This window comes from Eleutherodactylus coqui, chromosome 5 (genome assembly GCF_035609145.1).
Source record: "Eleutherodactylus coqui strain aEleCoq1 chromosome 5, aEleCoq1.hap1, whole genome shotgun sequence".
NCBI classification, from domain to species: domain Eukaryota; kingdom Metazoa; phylum Chordata; class Amphibia; order Anura; family Eleutherodactylidae; genus Eleutherodactylus; species Eleutherodactylus coqui.
Genome location: NC_089841.1, coordinates 85,635,976 through 85,652,676, shown reverse-complemented (window position 1 = coordinate 85,652,676; position 16,701 = coordinate 85,635,976). Strand labels below are relative to the sequence as shown.

General features: G+C 40.9%; 1 protein-coding gene across 3 annotated transcripts in view; it reads left to right on the top strand.

Moving 5' to 3' along the window:
* Window positions 1-16,701, top strand: part of ADAMTS6 (ADAM metallopeptidase with thrombospondin type 1 motif 6) — a 310,696-nt gene that overhangs the window by 172,944 nt on the left and 121,051 nt on the right. The gene's annotated exons all lie outside the window — the stretch shown is intronic.

The window sequence follows — 16,701 nt, the reverse complement described above, 5'->3', positions numbered from 1 at the left end:
GGTACAAAATAACAGTTGAAGGCAGGGAATTGGAATACACGTCAACATAAAGGCCGAGTAAGGTACTGGACCTATCCTGATCTTAAGAGGGTCAAGCCCCTACCTATAAAGCAGAGCATCCGCACTGACAAGGGTGACTCTGAAACAGAAACTTGGGGCATCCCTAGAATGACCCTAGATAAAGAGCTGGAGCAAGGGAACACCTGGAAAAGACCCAAACAAATAGACCTAAGAAAACATAGAGGTGAAGCGGAAGCAAGGTAGAAACAAAAGTAATTCTATACAGCGAGACTACAGATCTCATAGATGCAGGATAAAATAACAGACCGAACCCAGGGCCAAGAACGTCACTTAAACAGGCTTAGAAACAATCTAAATAGTAAAATAGAGCCAGTTAAAATACCTTAACAGTGATACTATAGGTTAACGGGATTGTCATTTCCCCAGACAGCCTATCAGCACTGGACCTGAAGGGAGATGTTACTCCAGTGCCAAATGACACTGCAGCTGTGCTAAGAGGCACATGATGTGGTCTGTCCAGGCGCCTCCACGATACGACATTTCCCTGACCCACACCCACACTGAAATCCTCTGGTGTTGACCGCACAGTGATATTATAGCACTTAGCTAAATTATAAAGAAATATAACCACAAAAATGAATATAACTGAAAAGTAGCATACACCCAAAAAATTTCAGGATGACTTGTATTCAAGAGAGGTAACGTAGACCATATCCTTAGGCTATGTCCATGCATAGCGGAATTTCCACAGTGCAGCAAAGAAACACTTGAGGAACAATGTATACATATAGATTGCCAACCTCCTGGACCCCCACTAATCCAGGAAGAATAGAGGGGTCACAATGCTGGGGTTGCACTGTGTCCCCTTCACGGTTTCTTCCTACTCAGCTTCCAGCTGTGCTTTCTGGTTCATAGAGGGTAGTCCCGAGAGGGTAACTTCTGCTCTGCCATTCGTATGCCCAAATATCACTTAATGAAAGAGGTACAATGAGTCAACACCTTTAACACCTATAACTCGATGTAATTTGTAAAAAGAAATGGAGAATAAACATAGTATGTGTCTTAGACTGCAATAAAGACATCCTTCTTGAATACTTGCCTGCATAACCTTTGGCAACAGTGATGGCCCACAAACCTATTTTGTAGCCATGTATGAGCTGTAGCTGTCTGCTGGTAGTCTCTTTCACTGACACTTGTATGAAAAATACAAAAGCATTACAGAGGTGATACCTTTATTGGTTAACCAGAAAATAATTATACAAGCATGCTTTTAAGGGTACAAAGCCACCTCATCAGGCTGTTATATTCCCATATACACTGCCAGTAAGGCCTAATTCCTATGGGCAGATTTCCGTTGCGTATCATGCGTCGGAAATCCACGGCATTGGCCCGCAGCTATTAGGTTTTATTGAACCTAATAGCACAATGCTCACGGTGTGGAATTCCGCCCAGTGAAATCATCCGTAATCACCCGCAGCATGTTCTATTTGCCGCGGGCATACGCGCGTACGGCTTCCATTGCAGTCAATGGAAGCCGTCCATCATGCTATCTTCTACTGTAGCACAGTGGAAGATGGCGTGAAAACGCTTCCCCGCCCTATGACGTGGTCGACGCATCATGTGACGCTGTGGTGCGTCACATGACACTGCCGGCGTGTCACATGACACTGCTGGCGCGTCATGCGCTGTACTGCGCATGCGCGCCGGCACAGGATGCAGGACATCGGGCAGCGGATCCGGAGGTGAGGCTTTAGCTCCCATTGATTTCAAAGAGAGTGAAGCCCATTTTGGCATTTCCTGTACCAATCCCTATGATGTCTGCTCAATGTACTTGACAGTAGACCAGGCGTTGAGCTGATTGTTGGGGATCCTGAGCGGCAGGTCCACAGTGACTAACTATTAGGCCTCATATCTACGGGCGGATCGGATTCCGCATGCGGGAGACCCGTGGGAACCATTTGTACGAGATCACAGGTGTAATGGTTTTAAAGCGCAGATGTACGCGGATGCACTGTGGATCATCTACATGGAAAAGAATCCGCAACCCCCCTGCCTTATCCCCACCTCCCTAATTGAATTTAACCTTCCAGTCTGCAGTGCATCTGCAATTATATTTGCGGATGCACTGCGGATCGTCTGCACCCATTGACTTCTATTGAGCCCGTCCGCACTGAAATGGAGCATGCTGCGATTTGTTTTACGCACCAAATGGTCCACAAATCAAATCCACATGCTTAAATGCAGTTGCGGATGCCAATGCTTCCCTATGGTCATTTTGAATTGCAGATCTTCCACACGGGTCACCCGTGCGGATTCCGCAAATCACATCCGCCTGTGGGCATTGGGCCTTAAACAATGGTTTTTGCCCAGAAACCCCTTTGATATTCAATATGTCAATTATGTTGAGCAAAGCTCTCCATCAACTCTGATAGCAGTGGCTCTGAACAGAAAGGGGTTGTTTTTAATAGTAAGACCCCGTAAATGTCTTCAAGTTGCACTGACTCATGTATGAATAAAAGAGCACGAGACATGAGGTGAGCGCCAGAGGTAGATAGTACTTTTATCTTCTTTTTATTTTAGTTTTCGGTTACGTGATATTATAGGATAAGGGATTAGGTTTTATTCTAATGAAAAAATCCTCACATGTTTGTCTTAATACTAAAAATTAATGAGACTTTATGGAGTCAGGGTGCTCTTTAAACGGACATGATTACATTTATGGCATCAATCATGAGCCAGCTAATTATTATTTTTTTGCTTTTTAAATGTGGTGTCTGGATTACAAATGTCCAAAGTATTTCCTCTACCTATCGACTGCTGAGCCGGCTCTACCTGCTTATGAAAGGCAAGCTGTTATTCACAATTTCCTCCCTTCATTTTTAATTATTAGTGACAAGCCGGGCCATTTGATAAAATAATATTCCTCTTTATAAGAATGTTGATACAGCTGCGGAGATTTGTTTTCCAGTCTCAAGGCTCTATAACATCACTTGCCGCCTTACTCCAGCACACCCGCATAATATGGCACTGAAGTGTCAATGTCTAGAGCAGGAGGGCATCCATAAAAATGGATGTGTGTTATCACTTTTTGTTATTTCTGAGTATGACTCTGTTTATATCATATTTGGAGATTATTTGCCCTGGTATCTCTCTGTGTTTATCCTTCCCACTACTCTGCCACGAACTCAAAGAAGGAAGGATTGGGGGTTCCAGGCCAGGTTGTCATCCATAGTCACAGTTTTCGGGGAGAGTTCCTTGTTGGGGCAGAGAGTACCAGGGGCGGTATCCCTTTATAATGTGTTTCTGTTCAATACACTATACTTTTAGATAAAGTTACATCATAACTAGAGATGAGCGACGTGCTCATTTAGAGCAATTACTTGATCGAGCATCGCTGTTTTTTCGAGTAACTGCCTAATTGGGCGAAAAGATTTGGGGGGGTGTCGGGGGTGAGCGGGGGGGTTGCGGTGGGGAGTGGGGGGGGGGAAGAGAGAGAGAGCTCCCCCCTGTTCCCCCCTGCTCCACCCCGCTGCCCACCGGCGCCCTCTGAATCTTTTCGCCCAAGTAGGCAGTTACTCAAAAAAAGCGATGCTCGATCGAGTAATTGTCTTAAACGAGCACATTCGCTCATCTCTAATCATAACTATTTCTTTAACTACAACCGTTGAACTGGAGTAGTAATTTTCCATTCGAATACTGATGAAAAAAAGGTATCATGGCGAACAATTCCTGAAGTATAAGCTGGGCATACTACCCAGAATGAAGCAAACAGAGCCTAAGTCAACTTATTGTAAACAGTTTTTGATTCCCTCAGAATGGAATGGAATCTTATTGGGTTTCAGAAATTTTAATCTATTCTTTAAAATATTTGCAGAGTAGCGCTTGGAGAAATCCAAGGAGTTAAGTAACCAAAAAATGGGGAAAAAATTATCAAGCCAGTTTTTTTTCCTTTAACTTTAGGGTCAGAAGTCCATCAGTCAATCCCCATTTATAGACTGTAAACTCAATCTCTCAACCTCAATTTTTTTTATTACTGGAGAACTCAAGTAATAACCCATTTTGAACAACTAATGAGTTTGGTCATGTAAATATTTCCAGTATTCAGACTGGGCAGTCACCCCATGCCTCCGTTAGCCCTATTCTGTGCACAGCTAAATACTCAAAATTGGGCTCTGATTACACTGCCATGAGAGGCTCAATTCAGAGCTTCTGTTGGCAATCCTAGGAGATTTGACAAAAATGTTTCCTCCATCAAAAGGACATACCCCATTTGATGTCTGTGAGGTCCTTGGAGCACCAATAAGACCTGTCATGTGACGGATATGGCACTGAGTTGTGGCTTGTCTTATACATAGAAACCACAACTCAACTGTCAACAGAGCCGTAGACCAAGAAGGAGATGAAGGAGGGCGGTTGAATCTTTATATGTTCTCCTAAAAATTAATTGGGCTATTATTGATGGGAAATTCTACATCGAGCAAGTTGTATATGTTTTTTTTTCTTGCGAAATAAGATGTAGCAAATATTGGTAGAGGAACAGATACAAAACTCTGCTGTTCTGTATTTGGGCTGTATCCGGTAATGAAGCTCAGCTACACTTACTTAATGTTTTCCCCCCTAATATCTTACATTTCCTTTAAGGAAAAACTCCCATACTTTGTGCTGTGTACAATAAAGCTTCTCTAAACTAAGTTTTTGAAGGCAAAGACTGCAACGTTTCTTGATATGTATAATCCATCATTTGCAATTAGAAACTTAAAGTAATGCATAAGCATGGTGCTGGCAGTCATCAAAGTTAATTCTGATAGCCCTCAGTTTGGGGGAAAGTTTTTCTTTTAAAACTTTAGTTCACTTATTCTCACTTTCATCTCCATTATATGCAGCTTAGTATTTAGCCTTACAGTACTTTGCGTGTTATCGCAATTAATATGTACGGCTAACAGCCAGATAGAAGCCTCTTTTGCAGTACTGATAAAGACAGATAAAAGGTAGGAGTGAAACAACCCTAGCAGGAAGTAAGTGTTACGAAAAAAAGTTCGCAGTGGGACAAATCCTTTTTTTTGTGGAATTAGAACAGTCTATATATGAAGAGGCAGGTGCCACCAACTCAGGTAACGTCAATCCTGCAAGGGTGGATGTGCCAAAAATAAAACAATTGTAGAAACCTCAGAATAAGACAACACAGGAATTGTAAAAACAAGCAAGTACGCATAAATATTAGCATAGACGTGTTTTGAGGCTGTAACTGGCGTACAATGTGTGTCCCCAGCGATACTAAGTTAGTTGCGCTAATATTTCTGCATACTTGCATGTTTCTACATTTATAAGGTTGTGTCTCACTACCCGTTTTCTATTCCGACGGCTCTGTTGCAGTACTATCATCTTATCTGACCAGCAGCGTTCCTATTGCGGGACCATCCTCTACATTCCTGCATTAGTAGTGTCCATCCATCAGTGTTGGTTTGCGTTTTCCTCCCATATCACCCTGTGCAATTTTAGTTCATGACCTCTTGTTGAAGAATTTACCTTACTCTAGAAAATGCTTCCTTTCTTAATGTAGTTTGCCCCAGAGGTGTCGGTCACATTCCACTTTGTCTAAAAAGGTGTTCATTTTCAGAAATTTCCATAAAATGGTGAAACTGTATAAATTCTATATACGTATAATTTTGACTGACCCCAAACACCAAGCAGCCACATAGCGCTGACCAGGCGTGCAAAAACTTGATCAAGTAATAACTTTTTTGTCTCTACAGATCTCCCTTTACGACTTTTTTTAACTTTTTTTTAAAATTTGTTTTATATTAAAATGTATAAAACTTTTTATATTCACATACAAAGGATATTACTAAGCATGTTCTCCACACTGCTGCTGTACATTAGATTGATTAATGCATAGTTGAAACATATGGCCGCAGAGTAAGAAAATTCCTGGAGGGAAGAGCAAGCTGCGACATGCGGGTCATTTTGCAATTCTATTCGAGGGCTTGTGATATTGTTCTCCTGAAGAGTCTGACACAGTTGTAGCACTGTCACCGCGGCTGTATTGGAGAACAGGGCAGCAGACGTTCTAGTAAAAAAAAAAAGTACATTTGGAAATGAGCTTACGGTGGTTTGTAGGGCCCGCCTGACACTGAAAAGAGTACCACACAGGAGGCTGTCAAAGGATCACTAAATCAGATCAGATGGCAACCTAAGACAACACACAGGAATTAGAAAGTAGTTAGCTCGGAGTTGGGAGGTGTTAATGTTAGAGGGTCCACTGGGTGTCCAGTGAAAACTGGAGCATGATGCAGACACTGTGGGTGTGATGTTATTCTTGGCAGCTAGTCCTTATATCTGTTAAATAGAGAGCAGTTTGTATACATTGTGCACGTCTTTTGCACAGAATAGTATCTGAAAAGGCACAAGTACAAAATAATGGTATTGAAATAGTTGAATTGGATACTTTACAGCAAAATTATGACGTTACTTGCCCCGAATTGCAGCAATGTGATTAGAATAGATGCATCCTCACACAGTATATTACACAGCTCTGCGATGAAAAAATTGTAGCATATTTAATTAGTGGGTTTAACAGTACTTTTTGTGCTGATTACAGTAAAAATAGTGAAAAAATTCCATCACCCCTAGATAAGTCACAAATTTCACCTGAAATTGTCTTATTTTCAGGGTTTTTCAGGTTCGTTACGCGTACGACAACGAATCTAAACTGTCTGCTAGGCGTGACCTTGACTGCAGTCAGTGACTCAGTGTGGAGCCAGCCACTGTGGTGTACGCATCAAACTTGTTTTGTCATACGGTATTTAGAAGAAATGGCTACTAGAAGATGTGTCAACTCTCCTAACTGTTTCTGTTATATTTGTGGGTCTTATACCATCAAGAAGCAACAAAGAAACATTTCTAATTTTGTTCAGAAGGTGTATTTTGCATACTTTGGTATGAAATTAGGGGACCAAGATAAATCTTGGGCTCCCCATATAGTGTGTTCTGTGTGTGTTGAAGAACTGAGACAATGGTTTCAAGGTAAGAAGAAATCATTTCGTTTTGGAGTACCCATGGTTTGGAGAGAGCCTAAAAATCACAGTGATGACTGTTATTTTTGTTCTTGTTCAGTGCAAGGTTTCAGTTTAAAAAACAGGAAGGACATTTCATACCCAACCAACATACGTTCGGCTATTCGCCCGGTTCCTCATGGACCTGACTTGCCTATTCCTTCACCTCCGGATACCCTGGACAATATTTTAGTCGATTGTCGATGTCACATAGTAGCAGCGATAATGATGACAGCTATGATCCAGGTACCAATAACCCTGAACTTTCCTCTCAATCAGACTTGAACGATTTAGTACGAGATCTGGGCCTACCAAAAGGATTCAGCGGAAGTGTTAGGGTCTAGACTTAAAGAAAGACATATGTTAGCCTCCGGTGTTTCATTTTCATGGTACCGACTGAGAGAAAAGGAATTTATCCCTTTTTTTACACAAGAGGGTGAACTAGTTTTCTGCAACAATGTACCTGGAATCATGGAAATGTTCAACATAACGTATGACCCAGAGGAATGGAGACTTTTCATAGATTCGTCAAAAAGGAGTTTGAAAGCCGTACTTCTTCACAATGGTAACCAATATGCTTCTGTGCCTGTTGGACACTCAGTCCATTTGAAAGAATGCTACGAAAATCATGGACCATAAATGGACCATTTGTGGGGATTTGAAAGTTATTTCCATGTTACTAGGTCAACAAAGTGGTTACACAAAGTTTCCATGTTTCCTCTGTGAATGGGATAGCCGTGACAGGAAACAACACTGTCAAGCAGACCTGGCCAATCAGAAAGGCTCTTATTCCTGGAGTTAAAAATGTTGAAAGACAAAGTTTAGTGGATCCTAAAAAGATCTTACTTCCACCACTTCATATCAAATTGGGACTAATGAAACAGTTTGTGAAAGCATTACACAAAGGAGAGTGTTTCAAGTATCTTTGTGAACAGTTTCCTGGTCTATCAGATGCTAAGCTGAAAGAGGGAGTCTTTGTTGGGCCTGACATAAGAAAACTTTTAAAAGATGAAATCTTTGTCACTCAAATGGAAATGGAAGAAAAAAATGCCTGGAATTCATTTAAACTTGTTGTAACAGGCTTTCTTGGAAATAAAAAAGACCCAAACTACAAAACTTTGGTTGCTGAATTGTTACAAAACTACAAAATCTTGGGCTGCAACATGAGTGTCAAAGTCCATTTCCTTCACTCACATCTGGACTACTTTCCAGAAAATCTTGGGGCTGTAAGTGAGGAACAAGGAGAACGTTTCCATCAAGATCTAAAAGAAATGGAGCGCAGATACCAAGGTCGATGGAATGTCAACATGATGGCAGACTACTGTTGGATGTTAAAAAGGGAAAATTCACAAGAACACAGCCGAAAAAGTACCAAAAGAAGCTTTGATGGAAAAAGAAAACGTTTTTACAAAGAATTATAATAACTTTGCAACACATGTGTATCAGTATTATGCTTATTTTAGCTAGGTATTGTTTTTTTTTCATTTTACTTCATGTTAAAATAATAACAACAAATAAAAATTTTTCCGTTTCTTGTATTTTTTCCAAATACTTCAACTTTATTTTGTAGGCAAGCCTTACGTGATAGAAAAAAAAACCATCTCATTTTTGAAATCTGTGCAAAAAACTACATAAAGATGATTTAACAAAATCAAAACAATTTTTTTAAAAGTTTTTTTGCAGACCTGTGTTATCCGTATATAATGTTAGGTCGAAGGGACGCAACTGGGCGAAAGCTGTGACCCGAGTGCTTGATGCCGACCAGTCTCTTTAGATTCAGGCTGAAGCAGCAAACTGAGTATTTGCCATGGCATGGGTGAAGGAAAGCATTTGACAAATGTTTTTTGGGAGGGATGGGTGTAAGGCTCAATGAAGGCCCTTTAATATAGGCAGAGAATCGCCTGAATGAGCATTCATATGAACTTTCATTCCCGAATAATTGTAGTTGTAAACAGGGCAGTGATCCATCCACATACTTTGCTTATGCGACTGCAAAGTTATGTGGCCAGAGAAAACGTTCCTGAGGGTCGTGGGAGAGTGAGTGGGTCGGGGGATGCCATGGTCTCTCCCAAGGAGAGAACCCAGAAGGGATGCTATTCCCAATCATTGTTTTGGTAAAAAGTCATACATAGTTTTGAAGGAGTTCTGCCATCCAGTATGTGGCGCTATAGAGGTATTGTTTCATCTTCCTTATTTGCAGGTCTGAAGGAGAGATAACACACAGGCCTGTGACCCCCCTCTAACACCAATTTAGAGATCATAAAACTGTCACATTGCTTATCAGTGGACTAATTAATTTACTTCTCTGCTCATCTTGTCTGGTATTGTTTCAAGTGTAAATTAGTCTATCTCTGTGCCTTTTCATATGTCTACATTTGTATATATATATGTGCCCCATCCAGATCTGTTTCATTATGCCTGAGGAAGGATCCTGAGAGGTCCGAAAGCTTGATGTAACATCGTGTATTTTTGTTAGCAGTTATCATATCTACAAGATTACTTGGTTTCTCTTACTGTGAAGAATCACATTTTGCTCTACTGGCTAACACGGTATCAAATCTTTTTTTTTTTGAGGGTCCTTCTACATGGTCCCATTCCAGGCCTGTAATGAGCACTGATCAACATAACATAAGTCAATAAATGTCCGTTTAATTGCCTACATGCATACTGATGCAAATAGTACTGGAGATGAATGACTTTCAATGTGATAATTCACCCCCCATGAACTTTCGTTATTGTTGGCTGCTTATCGCTCATTCAATCAACTATTACTCCCTTTATAAGGGCCATAATTAAAACCTTGGTCAGGGTTTGAAAACCTAGTTTATTTTAGCCAATGTCTTTGTTGCCCCTAGCAAAGAAACTCCCTACAGATTTCTTGACCTGAAATCTTATGATACTCAGAGCTCGGGTCAGGAGACCCATGGTCAGGCCAAGACATGTCCATATTATGGACATAAAATCATGTCTGGAATACGGTGGTGTGCCACCGGCGTAAGAACAGAGCAAAGTCACTGATAAATCCCAGGTATGAAATAGTTAAAATAACTATGTAAAAATCTTTCCCTAAATTAAGGACTAGGTTATCCTAGCTAACAAGCCACATGTCTGAGAGTAGAGTGGCACTAAACCACTGTCTGTGTCCAGAGGAACATGGATGAGATTTCTGCTCCACTGCTAGTGTAAATGCTGCGGATTTTCCGAAATTGCGCAGCGGACCAACCCAGGTGCCTGTATGCCTAGAAGTGGTTCTGACGTTTAATGTTAAAAAAAAAAAAAAAAATTCAATGCTACAAAAACATGCATTTTGAGCATCCACACCACATGTTATTTTAAAAGAGCTTTGTGGCATATTAGAAAATTGTGCTGATATTATAGTTTTTTTTAACGTTTTGGACTAAACAAGGTAGCTGTAGAGAAGGGCTTTTAAAAATTTGAGGAATTTTGCAAGTTATGATTAGTATCCATGGTGGCTACCATCACGATGGATATATTTTTACACTGTGCCGACATGCAGTTACCACATTAAAAACATCCGATTATCTCTGTACATGTGCTGTTACTTTTTCACCTTGCAGAAAGCCAGCCATTCATTTGGTTGCTTGTGCGAATAATTACCACTTGCCTGTCCATCTACTTACGCGGTGAATTTGATTATTATGTCTCGTGTCTGTTTCTGTTATAAAAACATTCTACTTCTGTAAATGTGAACAGAATACTTCTTTGGGTTTTCAGCCATTATGATTTATTGCCTAAGTAGGCTGAAATGTCATAAATGTGAAGCTTAGAAAAACAGTTTTGGTTTCTGTGATGTGGTTCAGTTTGTATTAAATGGGAATCGTGTCTAAGCACCGCGTGGAAAGTAGACTTCTCAAGGTAGAATTTTTGAGACGCTAAATGAATACCTTATACAGCCAAACTTTCTATTAATACTCAACCGAGGCGGTCTATCTTGAGAAGATGGTTCAATATGGAGCTCAAAACCAACTTTCTAATTCTGATCTTCCTGTTTCTGCATAATATATAGGTATGATTAGTTGGTATTTAGTGGGGCAGTGGTCAGCCTTAGATACTAAGCATGTAGTTTATGGCAGACGCTTATTTTCTCATTGACATTTAATAGGTTCATTAGGTATCTGTAAAACTGGTTGTACTCTGTGCATATGTGTAGTCGCTAATTTTCTGACACCAATGAAGCAAACAACTGCATTGATTTAAGTTTTTTAGTACAACTTAAATTTACTACCTTGTTTCCCTGAAAATAAGACCCTGCTTATATTCATTTTTGCCTCAAAACAGACACTAGATCTTATTTTTTGGGGAGGTCCTATTATACTTACCTAGCAGGCTCGTTCCAGGTACAAGTCCCTCCTGCTCCTCTTCATGGCTCTGGTGCGCACTTCCCACAGTCCTCGATGCTGGTACAACATCGCTTCCTGGTTATGGGATTCATAAATCCCACCTCCAGGAAGCAATGGCTGTGATTGGTTCATCGATCGCTGCTCAGCCAATCAATGCTGCGCTGGATGAAACAATGCAATGGCTGTGATTGGTTCATCCAGTGCTGCATTGATTGGCTGAACATAGGTCGGTGACCCAATCACAGCCATCACTTCCTGGAGGCAGGATTTTTGAATCCCATAGCCAGGAAGTGATATTGTACAAGTTCTGAGGACTGCGGGAAGCGTGTGCCGGAGCTTTAAAAGAGGACCGGGAGGGTCCTAGACCTGGACTGAGCCTGCTAGGTAATGTATTCCTTCTTTTTTATGCAGTGGACTAGGTCTTATTTTCAGGGTAGGGCCTATATTCCTAGTCTCCTGCACCAGGGCTTCTATTCAAGGTATATCTTATTTCCAGAGAAACATGATAGCATTAGTGAGAATTGTTGGGTGTTGCAAAAAATATTGGGCCCTTTTATGGTAGAAGTACTTTGGAAAGCTAACTTTCTACATGGAATGACCACTTTATTGGCTATTACTAGTAGCACCTTAGATCTCCTTTGGCCTTCAGAATCGCATCAATTCATTGTGGTGTTTATCCATAGGCTAAGAAAGAAAAAAAAACTACACTGTTACTCCATGTCCACTAAACTGAACTGTTGACACCGGACGATTCACCATATTATGACCTTTTCATCAGCATGGTGTAACATAAATGTGGATTCATCTGACCAGGAAATGTTTTCCACTGTACAGTGATCCAATTTTTGTGGTGTTCTGCCCATTAGAGTCTTGTCTAAAAAAAAGTAGCAATGGCACTAGAACTGATTATCTGCTGTTATAGCCCATTTGAACTAAGGAATGAGTTGTGCATTTGGATATGTTGGTTTACCAACATTGTCTTCAAGCTTTACAGTGCACCGCGTGTTCATCAGAATGATTCTTTAAAACCTACTCTGACCTATTTGTCAATTAGTGAGTAGTAGTTCATATCCACTGGATGTTTTCCTCGATCACACCATTCTCCGTATACTCTACACACTGTGGCATGACAAAATGCTACAAGTTTATTAGTGTATGAAATCATGGCCTCGGCTAGTCGCTGAGCTCAATCGATTTAACTATTTCTAATGATTACTTTATTTTATGCTGTACTTCAGGGTCACATGTCTAATTTCTAATAAAGAAGCCTGATTATCTATCAGTCTGTCATATTTTTTAAAATTATGTTAACTGAGATAATTCTGGAGACGTGGACATAAGTAAATAGTGAAGCAGCACCGCGGGGAAAAGAAGATCTTTACGATGTCATCAGATGAATAAACTCTGTCTCTATCGTTTGGATTTTATTTCCGGAGACGTGGTCAATGTGATCAGGGCTGTGCAAAGAAAACTGTTGTGCACCAGAATACTTACGGTACTCTAGACAGGGCAAAATATTGCACACTATCTCTGTTTTTATTTGTGAAACTACTCATGACAGATCAAGCTAAACCTAATTCTGACACCCCTGGTTATGAAAGATATAGGAAGATATGCAGTGCTGGACTACCAAATACGCAGAATGGCACCAGCCTATCGGCAGCGCAACAACTGATCAATATAATATTGATTTGATCTTGAAAGAACAAGACAAGCTTTCTTAAAATGTCTCCAAAAGATGGAAAAAAACGAATCAACTCAGAGACAAAAACTTTACATTAGAGTCAATAGAGAAAATACTGTAATAATGTAATATATCCATTAACAACTTAAAGATACATAAACCTTAGACCTCAGGTTCACATTATAGTTTGTCTCTTAAAAGCTCATCCTTTGTCAGCTGTTAGTTTGTAAAAAAGTTCAGTGCAACTTACATACATGTAATGTACAGTAGCGATGGTCATTTCCACCTAGCAGCCAACCTGCCCACTACACTACTTAGTTCAATGTTATCCCACTAGAGCGCACTTACGAGAAACATCGCGAGTTGTGAATTCCTTATGACTTCAGATCTTAGAAGAATGTTCGCGAGCAGAAACTTCAAGAACACTGACGAGTATATATACCCAACAGGTATAATAAAAAAAGTTTGGTACCGTGTTTGCCAGTAGAGCAAAATGTAATCGTTCCCAGCAAGAGAAACCAAGTAATCTTGTAGATGGGATACCTTTTAATGGCTAACAAAAATACATGATGTTATTGCGAGCTTTCCAACCTACGCAGGGTTCTTCCTCTATTCCATTATGCCTGAGGAAGAACCCTAAGAGGTTCAAAAGCTCGCTATAACATCATGTATTTTTGTTAGCCATTAAAAGGTATCATATCTACAAGATTACTTAGTTTCTCTTGCTGGGAATGCCTCTGTACTAACCATAGCGTGCAGAATTTTTTTTTTTTGCAGTGTAACAATGTAATTTAAAAAAGTTTTTATAATGCGTCTTCTACATTGTCGCTCAGATCTACTGCACAACGTTTAACCTTTTGGCCTTTTAATATACTTGAAAAAGTAATCCTTAAGAAGGAAAAACGTCTGTACAGCACAATACATGTTGTGCTGCGTAAGTCAGAATTCTTTTATGAAATGTCACTCGGGTGAATGGTTTGTCTGGAAAAGCCAGAAGAGAAAAAACACATGCATACACAAATTCGGCAGTGTTAATCTTAGACTAAATTATTTTGGCTAAGATGAAATATTGCTTTAAAAACTCCTGATGCAATAAAATGCCTTCTAAATTCCTAAAGGACTGACACGTTCCTTAAGTGCAGCTCAGGCCTCCATGTTCTGGTCTTTAGCAGAATCTCAAATAACCTTGTTAGAATCAGCCCCGGTATGTTGCCTGACAGCATGCAGATTTTTTTGTTTTCATTTAGTCTCGCTTCCACTGACCAGAGTGTGGTTAAAATAAATGATGAGATTTACTGATATGCTGTTGTTCTTTGGAAGTCGATGAGGTTAGAGTGCGGTTGAAATAAGGTCAAAGGTGGTGGAGGATTAGGTCAGGTCTGGAGCAAATTCACATACAAATCTTTAGATATTTGACAAAAAAAAACAAGATTTAGGTCGATTTAGAGAGAATGAAATGCAATACTTGTGCTACTATCTGTTGGTAAATCAGTGAACTGGAGCGCCTTCTTTAGAGGTGAAGCTAGTGTAGGAAAGTCCAGGTAAGGCTCGGTTCATATCTGCGCCAGAAGCTCTTTTCGAGCCTCCAGCGCACGTCTTGAATGAAAAGCTGGCCAGAAAATAAAAAAAACCTTCATGCAGGACGTTTTCGTCTAGTAAAATGCCAGGAAGGATCACAGGAACTGAACAGACCCCGTTATAGTCAATGGGATCTATTCGACACCGTTGAGTTCCATCATAAAACGAAACCATTTAGCCAGGAGATTACATTTAATTGTTCTCATAATGGAGCAGGAAAATGGAATCCCCTATGCAGATGTGAACATAGTCTAAGTAAAGAGGCTTTTACATGATCAAACCATTGGGCACGATTGTTTGCCTGATGGTTGACCTTTGTAAGTATGCCCACCATCAGCCAATGAATGGATGAATGCTCATCTGTCAGCTAATTGGTTAATTTATTTGAAAATAAAAATGCTCACTGGGCAGATACACATCCTCCCGTGTAAAAGGGAAGCTGTGCAGCTGACCAATGATGGCGGTAAGGAGATGAACGATTATACTGTTTAAATTAGGATTCCTCCGCATACAGCTGATCACATTCCCCATAGACCTAATGAATGAACGCTGACTGACTGCTTATTGTCGGTCAATGCTTGTTGGCACAGGCGAAATGATCTGACCATATAAAAGGAACCTAAGGGCCCCTTTACTCAGATTAATGCGGGCACTTGAAAGAGTTATGATTGATGCCCTTGTAAATGGCCTTTAGATGGCTGATTAAATCCTATCAGGGGACAAAGAATCATTTATAATCGTTAATCCCCATTTCACTTCCATTGCTGTTGGCAGCACATCCCCTCTTCACATGGGGAGATTTGCTGCCGAGAACAATGCATTTTTGTGGCTGCAGAGAAGATGTAGTCAGCTAACAGACAAGCATTTGTCTATTTGTCGGCTAATCTCTGCCCCATTTACGCAGGGCAATAATTGTGTTATTGTGTATTCTAATTAATACTTGTTCACAATCATAGGCCTCAGTTAAGGGACTTTTGTCTTGTACTAATAAACCACAATGTAATTGTTGCAGCCGTTCTGAGGCCTGCACCAGGCTCGCAGGCCAGACCAGGTTTTGGGTGTGCCCTTGCTTCTCCTGGAGCTGAGGGGCGTGATAGTTGCAGGAGTAACGTCAGTCAGCACCTGGTGCTGAGTAGCTTGGCTCCTACTTAAACAGTGCCAGCATGATCTCCTGTGTTGGTCAATCCTTCAGTTACCTTTGGAGGAACACACCTTGGCGGAAGCTCCTAGCTAAGTTCTGTTATGCTTTGTTTGATTTTCTGTTTTGTCTTTCTGTTGTGCTAGGGCTCCCTTACAGGGACTTGTCAGTGGCCTAGGCAAGCGTGCGGGCTCGCACTTGTCAGAGCGATCGGTCCGACGAGTAGGCAGGGCCCCCCTGGGTTAGGGGACTATAGGGAGAGAATTCCCCTTAGTTTTATGTTTCCTTTGCACAGTTGTGCCTTTTTTTGTGTTATTGAGGTTGCACGTCCTGAGGACGCAACAGTAATTTAATGTTATTAACGACTTTGTCAGTCTGGTGTGTAAGTCAGCACCTGTAATACACTACTACTGTAATACAATAGACTTGGACATTTAAAAAGGGTCTCCGCTTTCAACAATTTCTCTATTTTAGAAGGGTCTCTCAGCTATAAGTAGATCCCAAAGTCCCCCCTGCAATCGGCTGTAATCTGGGAAAATCTGTATTTAATTTCCCTGCAGCGCCACCGCAGGGGAAGTTAAAGGGGTTGTCTCACACCGAAACGTTTTTTTTTTTATTCAATAGGCCCCCCGTTCGGCGCGAGACAAACCCAATGCATGTGTTAAAAAAAAAAAAGTTTAGTACTTACCCGAATCCCCGCGCTGCGGCGACTTCTTCCTTACCTTACTAAGATGGCCGCCGGGATCTTCACCCACGATGCACCGCGGGTCTTCTCCCATGGTGCACCGTGGGCTCTGTGCGGTCCATTGCCGATTCCAGCCTCCTGATTGGCTGGAATCGGCACACGTGACGGGGCGGAGCTACGAG